This window comes from Brassica napus, chromosome A7 (assembly GCF_020379485.1).
Source record: "Brassica napus cultivar Da-Ae chromosome A7, Da-Ae, whole genome shotgun sequence".
Classification (NCBI taxonomy): Eukaryota; Viridiplantae; Streptophyta; class Magnoliopsida; order Brassicales; family Brassicaceae; genus Brassica; species Brassica napus.
The window spans coordinates 6,848,653-6,863,340 of NC_063440.1; the positions used below are offsets into that span (position 1 = coordinate 6,848,653).

General features: G+C 35.8%; 1 long non-coding RNA gene across 1 annotated transcript; it reads left to right on the forward strand.

Moving 5' to 3' along the window:
- The first annotated feature begins 5,270 nt into the window (after positions 1-5,270).
- On the forward strand, positions 5,271-8,183 carry LOC125576663. The gene is made up of 2 exons (XR_007315098.1): positions 5,271-7,411; positions 7,519-8,183. It is a non-coding gene; the product is annotated as an uncharacterized LOC125576663 (long non-coding RNA).
- The last annotated feature ends 6,505 nt before the right edge of the window (positions 8,184-14,688 follow it).

The window sequence follows — 14,688 nt, forward strand, 5'->3', positions numbered from 1 at the left end:
CGTAGCGACCGAGCTCGAGCCAAAGCTCGGTCGTTACGTAGCGACCGAGCGATCGTCCCGCTCGGTCGCTACGTAGCGACCGAGGTCGAGCCAAAGCTCGGTCGCTACGTAGCGACCGAGCTCGAGCCAAAGCTCGGTCGCTACGTAGCGACCGAGCGATCGTCCCGCTCGGTCGCTACGTAGCGACCGAGCTCAGCCAAGCTCGGTCGCTACGTAGCGACCGAGCGCTCGTCCCGCTCGGTCGCTACGAAGCGACCGGGCTCGAGCCAAAGTTCGGTCGCTGTGTAGCGATTGAACCTTTCCGAACGTCAATACGACACCAGTTCTTGCATTCTCGTCAAAACCTTCGAATGCTATCTCCCGAAGACCGTAGCAAGCTCAGTCCATATTTCCCGCCATTCTAATTCATCGATCAAACTTCGCGGATTAGAAACCGCGGAAAACTCGTGGTAAACGTGTCGAGTCGGAAGACGGCCCAAAGGGACCTAAAACACGACTCGAGGCCCATCCTACGATTTTCCTAATCAAAAGCCCGTAAACCACAGCCTGGTTTACGCTTGGTCTACAAGGAAGGATAAATGTCAAGTTTCCGCGGATAAATACGGAAGTTTTGAAGATAATTGTGAAGATCGGGAAAAATGGAATATATCCATTTTTATGCTATGACGGCTTAAGGGCAGAAGAGTAAAAGCGTAAACCGACCTTGGAGCTAGTATATAAGGAGTCCTAGGCGAGGAGCAAGGGGGAGAACTTTTTAGATTCGGAATTCTCTGCACTTAGAAACTTCAGGCTTATTCTCGACAAGTTCGGTTTCTATGACTGGCACTCAATTACTAGACGAACTCGCCCAGGCAGTTCGATCTCTTGTCCAGCTCTATCAATTGAACTACGTTCGGCTTGATCCTCGAAAGGGGTACGTAGGCAGCCTTTAACAAGGTTCAGTCCGAAATCAATCTAAGCCTTTTAGATATCTTTTTCGTCCTTTGTTATCGAGCTGCGACTCAACTAGGATTAGGGTTTTATGTTGCTAGAACTAGGTAACTCGCTGACGGCCCCTGCGGCCAAAGCCTTTGTATTCTCTTGTAATGATCGCAACGCTCTTACGCGGACTCGAAATAAGATCTACTGTTTTCTCTAAACTCGTTTGTTATCTTTTCATGATTTCCGCATATATTCGATCACTTGTCGTTGGCTCTCGCAGAGATCCGGGACCTCTGGGAAATTAGGGTTTTCCTAGTTTCCTTATTTAAACGGAAATCGACAGTGCGAATTTCGGTTCCCACATGATGGTTTATAAGATGAGGTGTATCTTGAGAAAATATCTAGAAGATCTTTGAATAATTAAATCCTTGAAAGAAAGGATTCAATAAATAGTTGGAGTTGATGTAAATCCTCCTTGAAAACTAAAAAAAAAAATATGAAATCATGATACTAAACCATCAAGTCGGTCCTACTAGAAAAGGACGAGGGTGTAGATGCGGTTGAAACCCCCTATCATGGTCGTGGAAGAGGACGAGGAAGAAGATTCCGTCGCTATGAGAATAATGAAAACTTCCACGAAAAATGAAAGTGGTCAGGTGATAAAAGGCAAACAAAAAAGGTTTGCTATAGATACGGCCAGAAAGAAAATTGGGTACGCAGTTGCCGTACGCCAAATATTTCGCCGATCTATATTGAGAATCAAAAAGAAAAAGAGAAAGGAAGTATATTAAACTTCGTCTCTTATGAGCCCGAACCATCTTTCATAGCTTGAATACTCATCTTGATGATTCAGATTTTCTAGTTGGTCTAGAAAATAAAATAAAATATCGATGTGATATAAGAATTATTTTCCTGAATAAGATTTTGAGATTCAGGATGGAGATAGATATACCTGGCAGATATGGGGTCATCGTACATGACTACTAAAGGTAACAAATATCTCTTCTCTCTCAAAATAAATAAATATAGTATCTAGTAATATAAAAATTACTATTGGCTCTAGAGGAACTTATGATGAAAAGACATGCATAAGAAAAAATGGCAAAATTATAAATGAGTGGTAAACCTGAAGTTTACTGATATATAGCCATCTCCAATAATGTTATCAACATTATTGTGAAATGCTGAAAAACTAGAAGTTTTTCACATATAGCATGTCAAGAAAATAAAGAAAACAATCATGGGTGATGAATCATCAAACAAGTTCATAATATGTGATTTCTTTAAACAGATCCCAAATTAAGATCTCACTCTAAAGGATTTGAAACATAATTTATCCCAAATGGGAAAACTGAATATGTTATTGGTTCTAGAGTGGGATTCAGTACGAGATTTTAGACATGGAGTGTCATCATCTCGAAGAGGAGAATTAAAGAATCCGAATGAGTGGAACATTGGAAAATTATGTTCGCACTTAAAAAAGAACTTGATAAAGTAAATTCAAGATAATTCCCATGATCGAGTGTAAATATGCAGTTGTGCATGTAATAAAGACATAAACAATCCAGAAGGATAAAATATATGGATATTTAGAAATATGCTCGCAAGTTTGCTAGAAGCATATGATAAGCTGATGGAATGAGATATGTGAAATGGATTACAATGAAAAGTAGAATAATCCATTTACAAAATATCTGTCAGACATTTTGATGAAAAAAATGATATCTTATATTCGAGCTGAAAATGCTCCAATATGAAAATAGTATCCTAAACGGCCAATATATGAGTCTATGGCACGCTAGAGATGTGATACACCACTTTGGTTCCAAAGAGTCCTCGAAAATGAGCAAAAATATAAATAGAGGATGAATCTCATGATGAGACCGTTGATATGGTTAATATTACAGTCAGGTACCTGGGTAAATCATCAATGATGATAAAGAGATCTCGATTAACCATATCAGTACGGGTATAAAGATGGAACCAAAAAAAAAAAAAATAGATTGTCGACAATAATGAAAAAGCGCTATATAAATAAAGATTACAAATCTACCTCTATATATGAGGATAGAGTGAATTGATTGGCCATCAATTCGATATAAAGCTCCTTAGAAAAACAAGAGATTTTTGGACCAAAAGTCCAAGGTATAGTTCTCCAGAGAATGAAAGATGACCTTGAGGTATGAAAAACGGCTTGTTCCGAGGTCGCTGGAGAAAATTTAAAATAGATGCAATATATTGAAATGTCTGGCAGGACAAAAATGACTTGAGTTGCATCTTGATATTTAGTAGTCTCTCGAGAGTTAAAGATGCTCTTGGGAATGTATAAAACTCTGGAAGAGTTAGAACAAGTCGTACAAAAGGTATCTTGAACCAGTAACTGGTGATATGTTTACGGCACGATTTGTCAATTGTCATTTTAATGAAGGTGAATTTCCAGCGTTAGGAGGAGAAATTTGAGAAATTCCTAAAGAGATTACATGGTGTACATAGTCGTTGTTACACCTTGATCCCCCCACGGATCAAAGAGAGCTGGAAATTCAGAAAATTGTGCATTTGCATAATTTGGCAAACCAGTTACCAAATGTGTTCACAGATACGATATGATATACCCGCTGAAAGTATTCCATCAAAAGTTGATGTTCCTAAAGAACAAACTGTTGGAAATAAAATGAACCTAGGGTTCAGTTAAAGAGGGGGAGACTAGCGGGTTCTAGAGATAAAAACCCCAAAAGAAATTGGTTGAGAAAAGTTGCAAAGTTCCTGAAGAACTTGATAGTAAAAAATGTCTGAAAGAACATATAAGTGGAAAGGTTCAAAGAGAACCTGATGCTAAAAGATGTCTGAAAGAAGACTTAAATGGTAAGGTTCCAGAAGAACCTGATATTATAAGATGTCTGAAAGAAGGCATAAGTGGAAAGGTTCCAGAAGAACATGATACTGAAAAATGTCTGATGAAGGCATAAATGAAAAGGTTCAAGATGAATCAAATAAAGATGATCCAGATGACGAAAAGGAAACAGAAAAGTATGAGATTTCCATCAACTACACCCTTGATGAAAAGTTATAAGATAAAAGATGTTGATGGAATGTTCTCCTTTTCTGTGTCCAAAGAAATCGATCATAAAAGTGATGATCCTGATCCAAGAACCATTTGTTAAAAAGACATGATTGGGAGGAGGCAGAAGGCCATTCAAATTGAATTATTCTCCCTAAATAAAAGGAATGTCTTTGGACCTATAGTCATAACGCCAGAGAATATAAATTTTGTTGGGTATAAGTGGGTATTCGTGAGAAACGTAACACGATATAAAACCTGATTAGTTGCCCAAAGATTTTCTCAGAGACCGGGAATTGATTTTGAGGAAATCTATTCCCGGTAATGGATGCAAATACGTTTAGATTTTTGATGAACTTAACGGCGTCTAAAAATCTTGAGATGCATCTCATGGACGTTGCAACTGCATATTTGTATGGATATATATATATATATATACTAGATTTTGACCCGCACGCCCGTGCGGGTGTATTTTTTTAAAAAATATGATGCTATTTGTTTTTTATATCACTATTTAGGGTTGGACAAAAAACTCGAATTCGAAGAATCGAACCGATCCCAATCCGAATAAGTAGTACTAAATCCGAACTGGAATTGATTAATTATCCAAATTATTCAAAATTTTGGTAATTGAAGAACTGAAACCTAATCCGATCTGAACCGAAGTATTTTGGATATTCAAAATAGATTTATATACTTATATATATTAATTATTTTTAGATTTAATATATATAAAAACATCCAGAATATATATGATACTTTTAAGTTCGCATAAATGCTTGAAAATAAATACAAATAATTAAACGTAAATATCTTAAATAGTTAAAAATACTCAAAACTCCAAAATACTTAAATAATTATTAATTCTCTATCCAAATATTTAAATCAAACCTATTTAAATTGGTTATCTTAATCCGAACCAAATCCTCAAAGATCTGAACTGAACACAAAATCCCAAAAAGACCCAAAAACGAACTCGAACTCCCACCCCTAATCACTATTATATATATATATATCCTATATGTATCATCATAGGTTACAAAATATGTGTTATCATATACTTAATTGTATTTTATATGTACCTTCAAATAAGTTTTATTATAATTAATAATATTTTATACGTACTATCATATAAATAATCACATATATTATATTTTAAAATTTAATGTGAAATATAAAAACCATAATTTAAGTTGGTGTTTGAAATTGGACTTTGTATTGTATTTTTATTATATATATTGAAAACATTTTTATAATAGTTATTGGAAAATATGTTAGTAAAAATCAAATTTTGAATATATGTATATTTTTGAATGAATTTTTGATATAAATCAATTTTAAATTATTATTTTGATTTGAATATATATATCAAGTAACATAGACTCATTATTTTTTTAATACAATGTAATTGACTTTTAATTTTTTTAGTAGCATAAACCCATTTTTTTTTCTAACTTACTGCTATCCATGTTTCCAAACAATACTATTTTTAACTACTATTCATATTGCCAAACAATCCTAATGTGTACTTCAATCCTAATGTTTCCAAACAATTCTCATATAACATTGTCATCCATGTTTCCAAACAAACCATATTTTTAAACTGCAATTCATGTTTCCAAACAAACCTAATTTGTACTTCAGTTTCCAAACAAACCTAGAGCTTGACCCGCGCGCCCGCGCATGTATTAGTTTTTACGTATTTATACATTGATATTTGTTTTTCGTGATTAGTGCAATATATTTTAGATATGTCTCCATATAACTAATTGTATTCAAAAGATCTAGATCGAATCGGATAATATAATGATTTTTGGTTCAAATATCAGAATCATTTTCAAATACGTTCGTTATTTGAATATTTTTACTTTTCTGTACATCAGAACCAAATTCATACAGACCCGGAAGATCCAACTTGAAACTCACACATAAATTTAAATCCAAACATGGCCTAATTTCAAAACCAAAAAAATCTATACCCGAAAAAACGATGTATACCTAAATGGGTACCCGAATGTCTATGCCTAACAGATTCCGTAAACAAATAAATATATGTATAGATATATATTTATGTGTTTGGCTAAATTAAGTGAAATAGAAAAAAATTTATTTAGTAATATTTTTACAATATTAATAATAATCAATATATGAATATCGATTTGTTTAGATAAGTTTTGGAATTGTAATTAGTTAATTTAAATTAAATTTAAATGCAGTGGTAGAATTCGTATATAAAAAGAAATACAAAAAGGAAGTACCTAAAAAGATATTTCAAAACCCAAAAAATCTTTACCCGAAAGAAACAACCCGTACTTAAATGGATACCCAAATATCTATGCCTAACTGATTCCGTAAACAAATAAAAAAGTTATTTTAATGTGTTTGGCTAAATTAAATGAAATAGAAATTTTTTATTTAGTAATATTTGTACAATATTAATAATGATCAATATATGAATATCAATTTGTTTAGATAAGTTTTGGAATTGTAATTAATTAATTTAAATTGATTTTAAATGTAGTGGTAGAATCTGTAAATAAAAAGAAATACAAAAAGAAATACCTAATTTATTATGAATGCAATGACTAAATGTGTAAATAAAAGAAAATACATATACTGCTATTCAAGTTTCCAAACAATTCTCATATAATATTGTCATCCATGTTTCCAAACAAACCATCTTTTTAAACTGCAATTCATGTTTCCAAACAAACCTAATTTGTACTTCAGTTTTAATAATATAGATATATGAAACTCCCTGAGGGATTGAAAATACGAGGGGAATTGAAAGAAAAATCCAGGGAGATTTGTTCGGTCAAGTTACAGCGATCACTATAAGGATTAAAGCAATCCGGACGCATGTGGTACAATCGCTTAAGTGAATATATCTTGAAAAAGGGATATGTTAATAATGCGATATGTCCATGCGTTTTTATAAAGAAATCGTCATCTCGCTTTGTGATCATTGTTGCATATGTAGATGACCTGAACATAATTGGAACTCAAAAGGAGGTTGATGTTGCTCGGACTCATATAAAAGAAGAGTTTGAAATAAAAGATATCGGCAAGACAAAGTTTTGTCTTGGGTTCCAGATAGAGCATCTCCGAGAAAAAATAATTGTGCATCAATCAAATCATACGAAAAAGTTATTGAAACGCTTTTGTATGAATAAAACGACTCCTTTGAGTACTCCAATGGTAAATAGATCTCTCGATGTTAAAAGAGATGTTATTTTAAAAGATCCAGGTAAGATTTTATATAAATAAGTACTTTAGAGATGCTAATGGTAATAAATAATTTGTGAGCTTATATGTCTTGCAAGTTGTATTTGATAAAATATAGTTTTAGACACTAATGTTTTTGCAAGATACAGCTTATTTCCTATTTATGGAAATTAGAATGGCATCGAGAACATGTCAGTTCTCTCCAAGGTACGTATTGATTCAGAATTGGTTTACCTAGAAACCCCGAGTTTGGTATGGTTTTGCAGATACATGATATTTATAAAGTCAAACGTAAACCGGATATGGTTTTCCAGTTGGTGGAACCGCGATCTCTTGGCGGTCCCAGAAACAAACTCTGGTTGCGACATCTTCGAATCATGCAGAGACTATTGCGCTTCATGAAGAATGTCGAGAATGTGTTAGGCTTCGGTCAATGAGTCACCACATACAAGAATTAAGCTGAATAGTCAACGACGAAAATATTTGAAGACAATTCGGCTTGTATTGCTCCACTCAAGGAAGACTACATTAAGAGTGACAGAACAAAGCATATTCCTACAAGATTTTTCTCGTACATAAGGAAGCTCGAGAAAAATAAAGAGCATTTGCGTGACCTGTGACGAGAAAGCTAGTTCTACTATTTTCAGGGGGAGATTACGGTAGTGTACTCTTTTTCCCTTGTCATGGTTTTTGTCCCAATGGGTTTCTTCGTGACTAGGTTTTTAACGAGATATTACGTAATACAAGATGAAAAATCAAGGGGGAGTGTTGCAAAAGATGATTATTCATCATGGTAACAGATGTCCCACTCTCATCAAATGTGTGTGATTATCACTATACACATGTCCCCACCACATTTTTCGTTGGTAAATATCTGAGTCCATGACCGACTTTAGTGGGTTATAAATACCCTCTCCCTCTCATTGTTGTAAGATTGTAAGATAAGAAACAAGATAAATAAGAACATTATTTTTGTCTATTCTCTCTTTCGCTTCGTTACTTTTCCTCACAAAAGACAGAAATAAATATATTATTAATATATACTTATATAAACAAAAGAGATCCAGTCTCATTCTTTTGTTTTATTGTACAACAACCAGAACAATTTGGAAGAAAAAAGAAAGAAATGTTCAATGCAGTATCCCCAGTGGGGATAAAGCAAAAAATTCTCATTGGAGCTCACGATTTTTATCCCCAGCTGGTAAAGAAATCATTTTAAAATATATGGCCACCGCGAACCCTATTTACTCGATGTTTTGTTTCAAATTAGAATCTTAACTAGAATTTTTTTTTCAGATACTCTACTTTTAAATTCTATTTTATTTTGATTTATTTTTAACTAGAGATTTTCTCGGGCTACACCCAGGGTATTCGTATAGTTTTTAGTTAACTTAAAAAGTTGACACTTATATATGAACATATTTTGTGAACATATAATACAATCGATTTTAAACTATTAAACTTTTTATGAACCTGCAAGATAATGTGATATCAGTTCCCAGTCATAAAATAAAAGTAAGAACTATAAAAACAACAAACATGCTGCTACTCCATAAAGTTAATGATACCAAGTGGTCTAAAATTGTCGAGCACTACACAATCCGCAAGCTTTCACCTGGTACGAAAGCTTTTGTACATTTTCTGTAAATTAATAGCAGCTTCGTGTTTGGGGTTCCTCTGATCAAAAACTGAGATTTCTCTAACAAACTCGAGATTGTTTAACTCAAAGTCAACTCAAAGTCATTCTATTTTGTGTAATCTTTATAAATTAGTGACTCAGCTTAAACCAAACTAAAACATGATAAATAAGCAAAATTACCTAAAATCATGGAAATCATGACAAATAAGCTAAATCACTTTAAAACTATTTATAGATAATGACTCAACTTAAACCTAATTAAAACATGACAAATAAGCAAAATTACCTAAACTCATGGAAATCATGACAAATAAGCTAAATTACTTCATAAATAATATTATAGATTCAAAATCTGCTTAAAACCCAATATATCCTAAATAAATATATCTATTTATATGCTATCCTATTAGATCTAATTTTTTTTTCTTATCTTTCATTCTTCATCTTTTCTCTTTATCTCTTCTCTTTTTGTTTTATTATCTTTCATTTTTCAACCTAAATCTCTTGTTCTTGGAATTTTATTTCATTTTTTTTATAATTTTTTTTCTCTCTCTTTCAATCTGTTTTCCTCTTGTTATTCAACATATATATTATTCATCGAATATATTCTATTCTTTTATGAATTCTTCATTTTTTTCTTCTATTTCGATCTATGTTTTTCTCTCTTTCTGTTTTTTTTGGGCTTTCTTTACAATTCAGGATTCTTCTACGATTTTGTCCTCTTCTTATTTGATTTTATCTCTTAGATCTGTTATGTTACAGGATATATGAAAACTGTAAAAGTAAAACTTCAACCAAGAAACAAAGTTTTACCAAGTTATACAATCGTTGAAATACAACTTTGTAAAAGTGTAGAAATTGGTTAGATTAGGTACAAAGTTTTACAAAGTTATATCTCAACAATGGTACAACTTAGTAAAACTTTTTGTCTCGCTTTACAAAGTTTTACAATCGTTTAAGTTTTAAACTTGTAAATTGTAAAACTATAAATCTAGAATTTGGTAAAACTGTAAAACTAGGTGAAACTTGACCTCGATTATTGAGATCTAAAATTTTGAAATTTGATTTGGAGAAAAAATAAGGGAAAAATCAAAATTATATTATTTCACTAAGAATAAGAGTATATGAGAGTAAGTAAGAGTATAAGAGAATTTTTTTTGCCGCTCAAATTACAAAGAGTTGAAGAGCATTCTTAAAGTTGCAAGAACATAAAGTATTATAAGAATTAACTCTTCTTATTAGATTTAGAAACTCTCTCAAAACTAAATCAATGAGTTTCTCTTTATGTTACATCTCTCCATGAGAACTCTTTATATAGGACTAAGCTACTCCTAAACCTAATAGTAATATGGAAACATAAATCCTAAGTTCGATATGTTTTCCTTTTTTCCTTTACCCACTAAACTTCCACTTTAATAAGTTAACTTGCTCCTCAAGTTAATTGGAATTATCCAACATTCTCTCCCTTAATTCCAACTTGAATCTCGGGTATATTGATCTTCTGAACTTTGATGAACTTGCACATTTCTTCAAACTTGATCTCTGCCAATGGTTTAGTGAGTATGTCTACCTTCTGCTCCACTCCAGGTACGTGTTTAACTTTGATTAAGTCGAACTCCACACATTCTCGAATGAAGTGGTACTTCGAGAGTATGTATTTGCTTCTTCAATGAAACATTCTTAGTGAGGGTAATCGCTGACTTGTTGTTAATCTTCAACACGACCTTCTTGTCTTCTTTGTTCATGATCTCGGCCATTAACTCCTTTAACCATATTTCTTGTTTTGCAGCTTTTGTATATGCCATGACTCCGCCTCACATGAAGACAGTGCCACTGTGGGTTGCTTGCACGATGTCCACGTGATCGGCGATGTTCCAAGGTAGAACATAAACCATGTAGTGCTTCTTCCATCATCAACGTCTATGTTACGGCTGCTGTTACTGTAACCTGTAATCTCCGTTGTTCCATTCCGTTTGAAGAAGAGATCATACTCAGTGGTGTCCTTTATCTATCGCAACATATGCTTCACGGCTTGCTCATGGCTCTCGCTTGGACTTTGCATATATCTACTCAATACACCAACCGAGAATGCCAAGTTTGGTCGAGTATGAAGAAGATACCTTAAGCACCCTATGGTGCTTCGACACGATGTTGCATCAATCTTAGGCTCCTCCTCTGCCTTTGATATTTTCAAACTAGTGTGCATCGGAACGTGAGTATAGTTACCTGACTCCATCTTCGTCTTGACAAGTATACCTTGCGCGTATCCTCCTTGCTTGATTCGAATGTCATCAGCTCTTTGCGTCACTTCTATACCAAGATAGTATGTAAGTTTCCCAAGGTCTAACATCTTAAATCTTCTTGACATATCATCTTTGAATTGGTTGATAATGTTGAGCGAAGTCCTGTTACAAACAAGTCATCAATGTATATAGCTATGATCAAAAGCTCCCCCTTCTCTTTCTTTTGATATACCACAGGTTCCTAGGTGCACTTCGTGAACTCCATCTCCTTGAGAACACGGCCGAGTTTGATGTTCCAAACTCTCGGAGCTTGCCATAAACCGTATAGAGCTTTTTTGAGTTTGTATACGTGGTTCTCTTTACCTTTCTCTTCAAAATCTTCTGGCTGAGTTACGTACACATCCTCGTTTAAGTCTCCGTTTAGGAACGCAGTTTTCACATCTAAGTGATGGATCTCCCATCCATTGGTCGCTGCCAAAGCTAAGAGTAGTCGTATGGTCTCTATTCGAGCGACTGGTGCAAATACTTCGTCGAAGTCTATGCCTTGTTGTTGCACGTAACCTTTTGCGACTAGTATTGCTTTGTATTTGATCATCGTTCCATCTGCATTCATCTTGATCTTATAAACCTACCTTAAACATATCAGTTTTACACCTATCGGCTTCTTGACGAGCTTCTAGGTTTTGTTTTTTTTCTATGATAGATTCGTTCTCTACCTTCATTGCATCGATCCAAGCTTGTATCGCTGCAACTTCGATGTAACTTCCGGGTTCACCATATATGGTGAACAAGAGTCTACCACCTTCAACTTCGGTGAGCAGAATGTAATCATCGAACCGCTTTGGTTTTCTGATGTTACGGCCATATTTCGATGTTACATGTTGGTATTGGTTTGCATCGTTGTTCTCTGCTACTTGCTCTTGTTTACCTGCGTCTAAAGCTTCTTCTTCTTCGTTATGGTTTTGCTCTTCGTGGTGTTGGTGATCTTGATGCTCATCATCATCTCCTTCTTCTGTAACATCAATATGAAGAAGCTTGAATGATCCTGGTTCTTCGTCCACGTTTGTTGATAGTGTAGACCAATCCCTGTTGGGGTCAAAATCGGTCACGACGAAATCAATGTCTGAAAGTCCGTAAAAATCAGCATGAACATTTTTACGAAAAGTAATCCTCGTAAAGATATCTTTACGAAGAGCCTTGCGGTAAAATCTTGTTCAAATCTCAATCGAACACTAAATACGATTGTCCGAAGGCAACAGACATGTATCCAAATCGGCCGCGGACAAGCTCGAGTATGGCAATCGGACCGCAGACAAGCCAAGCTCGATCGATACGCGGTGACCAAGCATGCACACAGCTCGGTCGCTACGTAGCGACCGAGCTCAGCCAAGCTCGGTCGCTACATAGCAACCGAGCGTCCGTCTCGCTCTCGCTTCGTAGCGGCCGAGCGTTCGCCTCGCTCGGTCGCTACGTAGTGACCGAGCGCTCGTTCCGCTCGGTCGCTACGTAGCGACCGGGCTCGAGCCAAAGTTCGGTCGTTGCGTAGCGACCAAGCTCTTCCGAACATCGATACGACACCAGTCCATGCATTCTCGTCAAACCTTCAAATACTATCTCCCGAAGACCGTAGCAAGCTCAGTCCATGTTTTCCGCTATTCTAAATCATCGATCAAACTTTGCGGATTAAAAACCGCGGAAAGTTCGTTCTTTATCGAAAGAATTCGTAGTAAACGTGTCGAGTCGGAAGACGGCCCAAAGGGACCTAAAACACGACTCGAGGCCCATCCTATGATTTCTTAACCAAAAGCCCGTAAACCACATCACGGTTTACGCTTGGTCCACAAGGAAGGATAAATGTCAAGTTTCCGCGGATAAATACGGAAGTTTTGAAGATAATTATGAAGATCGGGAAAATGGAATATCTCCATTTTTATGCTATGACGGCTTAAGAGCAGAAGAGTAAACGCGTAAACCGACCTTGGAGCTAGTATATAAGGAGTCCTAGGTGAGGAGCATGACGGATAACTTTTTAGACTCGGAATTCTCTGCACTTAGAAACTTTAGGCTTTATTCTCGACAAGTTCGGTTTCTATGACTGGCACTCAATTACTAGACGAACTCGCCCAGGCAGTTCGATCTCTTGTCCAGCTCTATCAATTGAACTACGTTCGGCTTGATCCTCGAAAGGGGTACGTAGGCAGCCTTTAACAAGGTTCAGTCCGAAATCAATCAAAAACCTTTTAAGTATTTATTTCGTCTTTGTTATCGAGCTGCGACTCAACTAGGTTTGAGCTATTAGGCCGCTAGAACTAAGTAACTCACTGACAGCCTTTGCGGCCAAAGCTTTTATGATCTCTTGTAATGATCGCAACGCTCTTACGCGGACTCGAAATAAGATCTATTGTTTTCTCTAAACTCGTTTGTTATCTTTTCATGATTTCCACATATATTTGGTCACTTGTCGTTGGCTCTCGCAGAGATCCGGGACCTCTGGGAAATTCGGGTTTTCCTAGTTTCCCAATTTAAACGGAAATCGACAGTGCGAATTTCGGTTCCCACAATCCCAACTTTTCTTCTACTAACAACTACCTTCTTCACGACCAGGTCATAGAGCCTATAAGCTTTTGAGCCGGCATCTGTGCCTAAGTTGATCATCCAGCTTCTTGAGATGAGGACCGTTGATTTTTGCGAAAAGCTACTCATCCAAAGACCCTTAGATGCTCAATGTTTGGTTTCTTAACATACAAGCCTTCGTATGGAGTCTTGTTTTCCAAAGCCTTTATAGCAATGCGGTTTATGAGATATATTGAATGATGTACTGCATCTCCCCATAGCTGATTAGGTATCTTCATACCTTTCATCAAACTTCTAGTCATCTCCATTAGTGTTCTATTGCCTCTCTCGACCACACCGTTTTGTTGCGGTGTATACAGTGCGGTGATATGTTTAGTAACACCGTTTTCTTCACAAAAAGAAATGAACTCAGAAGATGTGAACTCTCCTCCTCTATCGGTGCGAAAAATCTTGAGTTTTAGCTTTGTTTGATTCTCCACGTACTCCTTAAACTTTTTGAATGGATCGAACGCTTCGCTCTTCTTTTTTAGAAGCATCGTCCACATATATCTTGAGTAATCATCAATTAAGGCAAATACATATATATTGTTTGCTGGTGTTGGTAGTGATATCAGACCGCAAAAGTCACCATGTACAAGCTCCAATGCGTGTGATGTTTGATACTTTGCTTTAGGCGGGAAAGACTTCCGAGTTTGCTTTCCAACTATGCAGGCGCTGCACACATCTTTCTCCTGTATCACATGATGCATCCCTACTATCATCTCCTTGTCTACCATATTCTTCATGACTCCAAAGTTCACATGTTCTAGCCGCGCATGCCACGTCCATGTGACATCAATTTCTTGTATTTGAAGATACTTCGGATATTCAACCTCCATTGGCATCTTGTATAATCGATTTGGTGACCTTGAGACTTGTACCAATAGCCTTCCACAGGGATCTTTTAGCATCAGTAAGTCTTCTCTCATATTAACCTCACAATCCATCTCGATTTCTTGTCCAAGACTAATAATATTGTGTTTAAGACT